The sequence below is a fragment of the Hipposideros armiger genome, unplaced genomic scaffold (genome assembly GCF_001890085.2).
Source record: "Hipposideros armiger isolate ML-2016 unplaced genomic scaffold, ASM189008v1 scaffold_180, whole genome shotgun sequence".
NCBI lineage: Eukaryota > Metazoa > Chordata > Mammalia > Chiroptera > Hipposideridae > Hipposideros > Hipposideros armiger.
Window position 1 is genome coordinate 1,754,064 of NW_017731530.1, and position 7,205 is coordinate 1,761,268.

At 43.8% G+C, this 7,205-nt stretch overlaps 1 long non-coding RNA gene across 1 annotated transcript in view; it reads left to right on the forward strand.

The window, feature by feature from the left end:
- Positions 1 to 7,205, forward strand: part of LOC109388075 (uncharacterized) — an 11,977-nt gene continuing 4,772 nt past the window's right edge. The window contains exons 1-2 of the long non-coding RNA XR_002125143.1: positions 1 to 923; positions 2,617 to 2,787. This is a non-coding gene — a long non-coding RNA (uncharacterized LOC109388075). The remainder of the gene's footprint in view (positions 924 to 2,616; positions 2,788 to 7,205) is intronic.

The following is a 7,205-nucleotide window of genomic DNA, read 5'->3' on the forward strand; positions in this document are numbered from 1 at the left end:
CGCGGCTGAGGTCCCGCGGTCGTGTCCCAGGAGCCTGGGCTTCTGTGGCTCCGCGGCTCCGCGGCGCACGCCCCCTGTAGCGCGGGCTCCGCGGTCCCGGGCCCTCGCTGACCTCCGCAGCCGCGACGTCCACCGTTTCCTCCTGCGAGCGCGTAAACCCAAATCGACCCGGGCCTGCGTCCTGGCCCGCGACCCACGCGGCTCTAGAGGATTCAGGGGCGGGGGGAGGCGGACGGAGCTCGCTCACGACACGATTCCGCACGGATTGGTTTCGTGACCCTGACCACTCCCGGCCTTAACCTCCTCAGCATTACACTGGGGATAATAACCCTTGCCGGGCTCGCCCGCTGGGTTGTAGTGGCACCATATATTCCAGTGGGGGAAGGAGAGGGGTTGGCAGAGACTGGGGTGGAAGCTGGGGGTAATTCAGGCCTCGGTGAAGGGTGCTCGTGGACGCGTAGGATCCGCGGAGCACGCCATGCTTCGGATAGGTGGGAACCACGAGGCTCCGGGTGGGCACACGTGACGTCTTTGGGGCTTGTCGGCGGTACTGCCCTCGTTGGGCCTGGGGCGGAGCAGCCTCGCGGGGTACCTCCCGCAGGCTCGGGTCCGGCCCGCGCTCTGTACTCGGCTCGGCGCCTACCCCTCCACTTCGCCTAAGGCAGCAACTTTGGGAGACTGCAGAATCTCGGGCCCGAGCAGGAGCTAAGCGCCCACGGAACCCAGGCTGAAACGGAAGCCCCTCTAGGTTGTCCAGATATGCGGACGCGATGGAGGTAACTCTGGGTCGCCCCCAGAGGTAACCCCCAGAGGAGTCTTCAGAGATAGTCTCTAAAGGAAGAAGTCTTCCAACGCTTTATAAAACTATAAAACCATCTGGAAAAGGAAGCATCCACATGGATGGAGACAATTGAAAATAAAAGGTAATTAAAAGGAGAAACCTGAAAGGAATAGTGATATGCGTTTTCTTTGCACTCGAGTGCAGGTTAACCCCAGAGTTTTAATATAAACCAACTCTCAAAACGAAAAAGACTTAAGTTTCCACAAGCCTTGGGCTACTTTGAGGATATTGTCCAGTCAAGTTCCCATGACTCGTTAAGATTATCATCGCTGCAGATTTAGGTGAGGAATGAACTTCACCCGTTTTGCTCCAACTAAAGTCTCAGGACACATTACCTAATAACTTTCTTGACTCCTCATTAGTGAGGTTGTTTGTTTTTTGTTTTTTCGTTGTTGTTTAGAAAGGCACATTTCACAAATTTATAAGTAGGATAACTGTTTCAGTCTGCTCCCATCTTGAATCAGAGTAAACCAAAAAATGAATACAAAATAACCTGTATATGGGGTAGTGATCTAAGATGGTTATGGGCTCTCAGTTGCATAGCTATTTCTAAGAAGACTTTATTTTAAAAAATGAAAAACATTTTGGGGCAGTTACATTTACATTAGTACATGTTGTGGAAATAAGCTTGCAGTTAGAGAAAAATTATTAGAAACAGCTGTGATGTTAATATTTCAAAACCCAAAGTATTCAGTATGCTCAGTATCTACTTTTCATCATAATTTTTTCTTGTGCATCCACATAATGCACTACTCCCTGTGTGTAATACAAGACACTCGTTTAATAAAGCAAATGATTGTCTGTGTCAGGGAGATTTGGTCCTCTTTCCCTCTCCCAGTCCATGTGCAGCAGATCAAAGACCTGAATTACCTCTGTCTTTCCAAAGACAGCCAGATGGTGTCTTGATTTTTCTTTAGATTTTTTAGCAATAGAATTCAAAGGGCTAAAAAAATCTGTGTGATGCTACAGATGAAAGCTCTACTTAGGTAAGTTATTTTAAAATTAATATCATGCATACCTTATTCTAAAGTTTTCAGGAGTCTCATGAGAATACATATAAGAAATAAATATGAAAATGGTGAATTAAAGATTAGAATGAGGTAAAAAAGAAATCACAATTCACGGTCAAGATGGGCAGAAAAAAAGAACTCTGATATGCATGTAGAGTACTAGATAGTTGTTAAAGAAGAACTTTAAATTTGTCTCTGAGCTTCCTAGCAGCAAGAGTAAAAAGCGAAACGTGATCCTCATCAAGCACAAGGAAAAATCATATCAGTTCCTTATAGTAAGCAATACATTCCCTAAAGTGATGATGATGATGATGATGATGATGATGATGATGATGATATTAGCAATAGCAGAAATGGTATGTTTTACATGCTGTTCTATTTGGGAGACCAACTGCCCGGTTCCCCACCAAACCCCAATACACTCAAATATTCTTCTTGGGATATTTTTACTTTGTTACAGTTAGGCTAAAGCTGCTTCTCTCACAGAGGCAATTTGGTGTCTGGAAAGAACTTGGGAATCAGAGAAACCTGAATTCATTGCTGGCTTCTGCACTTAGGGTTATGCTGTAACTCTTGGCAAGGCACTTAATCTCTCTCTCTGAGACCCAGTTTTCCTTATAAAATGGAGACAATCTATCCCATAGGCTTATAGAGAGGATATTCCAAAGCCTGACACTAGGAAACTTTTCCTAAATGTTAGACTATTGCTGTTTTTATTGTTTTTAACATAACAGAAACGTTCGTTTTCTTTCTTCTTTCCCACAGCTACACAGCATTTAAGGGCACTTGTACTTTTGGGCCTCAGAGCAAATGAAAATGCGGAAGTATGGACTTGAAGACCTGCCAGTACAGTTATATGAGCAAGTTCTCTGAGCTCACTTACCCTTCCTACTTGCCTGAAGTGGGTTAAATTTCTGGACACAGAAGAGGATGTTGGTAAGATGGGCTTTGCTGAGACAGTGGGTCAGTGCCTGAGACCGCAGGTCTACAGGTGGTTTCTGCACAGCAGTTCCACCCCTAGTCACCAGGGAGGGTGGCAGCTGTCTGGATCACCTTGGTATTGAAATGAGTCAAGGCGTGAATGAGTCCCAAGAGGAGATGTGTGTGTGTATCTGAGTATTATTTTGGAAGGGGTCAGGAGCATTACGGTTTTGCAAGTCACTACAAACTTGCTCATAAGTATTGAAGATTTGGGGCAGAAGCTAAGTACAAGGTGACACTTCCCTCGCCCTGCCTCTTATTGTGTAGAGTTTTTAAACTGAGTACTTGCTAAGGACCCAGCAGTGGTTCTTGGTTTTATAGAGACAAATGGTCTATCTTGTCTCCACCACCTAAGACTATCTAGGCAGTTGGCCTCCTAGGAGTCTTCTCTTTAGTCCCTCTTCCTTCTTCCCTCTTTCACCTGCTCAGTTCCCACTAAACTCTCACCCCTCTTTTCCTGCTCAATCTTGTGGGTTGATAATGGATTAAATATCAATCTAGTGTATCTATGTTTCTATATTATATTCCCCAAGGTTAGTTGTATCTTAGAAAAGCATGGAGATGCATGTTTGAGCTGTTCTACTAGAGTGTAAGCTTCCCAAGTCATAAGCTTCATGGCGTTTATATCTTGATTGATAGAATTTAGACTAGCAGATAATTTGTTTCGGTTTGAGGCAGTCCCATGATGAAGATGCCAAGAAGCAGCATGACATAGCAGTGTGGGCAAAGACTTGGAGTCGGAAGACAGGGCACAAGGCTTTGTTGGCTCTGTCGCTGGCTCCATGGTTTTGTGTAATCACCTAACATCATTAGCTTCTACTCAGTTGTGCCATGCAGCACCAACATTTTGTGATCTTATCCTAAATCCACTTTCCAGTTGAGAGTAATTGCATCCTTTTCCAAATTAGCCCTCATAGCATTTTATTTCTTCTTTTTTAGGCATGTAACACATCCTACCTTACATTCGTTACTACTGGAAATTATTTCTTCTCTATTAGATTACAAGCCTCATGAGTGCAGGAATAGTGTTTATGCCAGTGTTACCAAAAGACCTAGCCTAGGGTTTTGCACCATTGTACTAAATAAATATGTTTAAGTGAGTAAAATCTGACCCTTTATCCATGTATCTATTAATTTGGTGTAAAAAGAGGGCAGGCTAACACTCTGCAGTTGTGTGGCAGAAGCCGCTAATCTTTTGGGGGACGGGTGCACATCGGCCTCCTTCTCTGTTAAGTCCTGCTGTCTTGTCTTCATGCCAGCCAGGACACACACAGTCATGCTTGTGCTTGTTGTTTGTGGGGTACAGGCCAGAAGAAATATCCAACTCCTTTCCTAACTTAGCAATGTAAAGAATACAGCAGAAGGGAATCAGGCTTTATGACAGCTTGTTGTGGTGGAATTTTCCCCACCTAATGAGGGTAGAGTGGGTATTGAGCAGTGTGGTGTATAGCCAGCAATGGGGTCTCCCTGATCCTGGGCATAGAGTTCAAAGAGGCCTGCTAATTCCTGTGGCATGTTTTCTTGGATATGTTTGCAAACTCTCTGAAGCTCTCCGAGGAAAAGGGAGGTGGAAAGAAGGAATGAGAAGACAGCTATACTCTGTTAAAGTGTATGCATCTGAATTCCTCTCTGGGCTTTAATGGATTTCAGAATAAGGCTGCAGGCAGAACCAGTAGGCTGTTTTCTAGAACAGTTCTGGTGGGAGAAGAATATAGTAAATTCTCGCAAAAAGGCATTTCCTTGCTTCATTTACCAGTTGGGTCATTGGGCTGCAGCCCTGCCCCTCCTTCAGCCCTTTATGCTCACCTTAAACTGGAGCTCCTCCAAGCAGGCCTTTATACTATGGCCCACCCAGAACCTCAGCCCGGACCAGCTGGAATAACATTCCTGCACTTCTTCCCTGGAAGACTAGAGCTTCTGCAGCTATTGCTGGCTGCCACCAAATTACTTGACTTGCCTGTTGCCTTGGTTACTGATACTATCTCCATGGGCACTTTAACTTCCCATTGCTGGGCCTGCATACATGCTTGGGTCTTGCATGTTGGAGGCCCTGCTTTCAAGTTCGCTGTGGAAAGGGAAGAAAGAATGTATGGGAAGAGCACACTGGTTCTTAATTACCTCAGCCTGGATGTGATACTTGTGATTTCTGTTCACATTCTATTCACCAGAAATCAACCCAAAAGCCCCACCTACCTGCAGAGGAATCTGGAAAATGTAGTATTATTTTTTTCCCTAGGAAAATAGAAATAAAACAATTTGATGATAACCTAGCTTTTCCTTTGTCACAAGTTTTGAAAGAAAACTCTCATTTCTCTACAAGGGAACGTCCAAAGCTAGCATGCCCCAGGCTCAGGGGAAAGAGAAAATAGAACCCATTATTTAATCAGGGATAAAAACGAAGATGAATGCTATAGGCTGATACTTGGTTTTTGCTCTTATGGTGCTAGGTCAAGGACAAAGTTTTCTTTGAGGTCATGGAGAATTACATTCCATGGAATTGAAACAAGGTGTCTGGAGGAGATGAGGAAGTGAAGAGCCAAAGGATATCCACTTATTGTGGAAACAGCCATACCAGTGTTAAAAATCCCCAAATTCATCTATTACAGATTTTCATAGTGTTTTTATTACCAGAGTCATTTCCAGTGACTTGAAACTTGGGAAGCTTTAGCCAACAAGCTATAGTGATATTCCAAAATCCAGGAATTAATCATGTCATTTCTGGCCTTTTACTTTTAGTCTTAATACATGCTATCAGCACTCTCCCTTCCTTCTCCATCTTTGTTAATACTTTATTTGTATCATTAATGATTTAACAGATGTCAAACTTTGCAATGGGTTTGACAGAGGCTGATATTGCTTGAACATCTTTGCCCAGGTCTGGTACGTTTATGAGGGGATAACAGACCACTGATGTCATTTTCATGTGCTTTGATGGAAGTTTTAGTGTCCCAACTCCCCTGTGGAAGGAGTTTTACACTTCTAAAGTGGTTGCAGCCTTCTTATTAAGTTCCTTCCCCAAAACCCTCTTGCATTTTACCTTCTCACTGAACAGTAAATTGTAATACCATTTAGGATAGTTGTTTCAACACCAATACACTCAAATTTTCCAGATGAGAAGTACAGTTAAGAGAAGAAAGCTCAAAATCTTAAGTTTCTAGGAGAGATGATGGACATTGCTCATGGATCTGTATTTCTAGTCTTCAAAGAGACTAGAAAAACCTTGTGTTGTCTGTTCTTAGAACAGTTTCATTTATCGTTCAAAATAGCCTGACATATTATTCTCATTCCTGAACTTGTATGTGAGTAGGTCTTAGAAGTCCTGCCAGAATCTTAGAAACTGCATGATTGGTTAATGTTCACTGGCCATATTCAAAGCACCCAAGGAAGGCTCTGGCCAGAGAGGAACTAAATGGGGATCCACTGAGTGCCAGGAGACATATGTTGTGAACTATACTGATCATGGAGAAGACTTGGCCTTCATTTACAATAGTTTATAGCTGAACAAAGTGTGAGAAAAATCCAAAATAAATTAACTGTATTAATAGGGCAGGGAAAGCATGGTCAGAGGCAAACCAATGATAATATCTAAAGGAAACTTGGGTAAAAATATTTGTCCAATCGTCTTTTAGGCAGAAATATAAAAAAACAAACATCCAAGCAGGAGTCGGGGACAAGTGAAGGAGTCAGAGCTGCGAGTTTGTTTCTGGTATACTTACTGTCTTTGTGACTTTGGACGATGTTCTTTAACTTTTATGAGCCTCCAATTCCTCAACTGAAAAACAGAGTAATGTGGACCCTGACAAATACACTAATTTAGTATGTGGATCAGATGAGACAGTATATTTGCAAGTGCTTTAAAATGGGCAAGTGCTACATGAGGTAAAGGCAAAGAGAGGCCTTAATTTGCATCCCCTCCTCTCTACTCTCCGCTTTTATCTGTCTCCCACCCAGGCATCTACACACACACTGCTATAATTTTTCACTGCAGGACAAGGAAAGAATCCAACAGAAAACACTTTTGGGTGGAGATGGTGTAGAGGTGATTGCTTTTTGTATGCAGCTTGACACCATAAGTATATGTTAAAATGGTAATTTTGGGGGCATCCCAGTCGGGACCCCCTCTCATTTTGAGAGCTGTAACTTTCTGCTCTAATAAAACTATCCTCTGGGACCGGCGGAGTGGCGCGATGGTTAAGAACTGGCTTGGGACGCCAGAGGGCCCCGGTTCGGATCCCACATATGAGGCCAGTGACACTGCCCTCTATAGCTAAGATGATGAACAACAACTCGACCTGGAGCTGGGCTGCCGTGAGTCGCCGGCGACGGCGTAGGCTGCAGCCCCTGTGGCAGTGGGTTGCCATGGGCTACAGTAT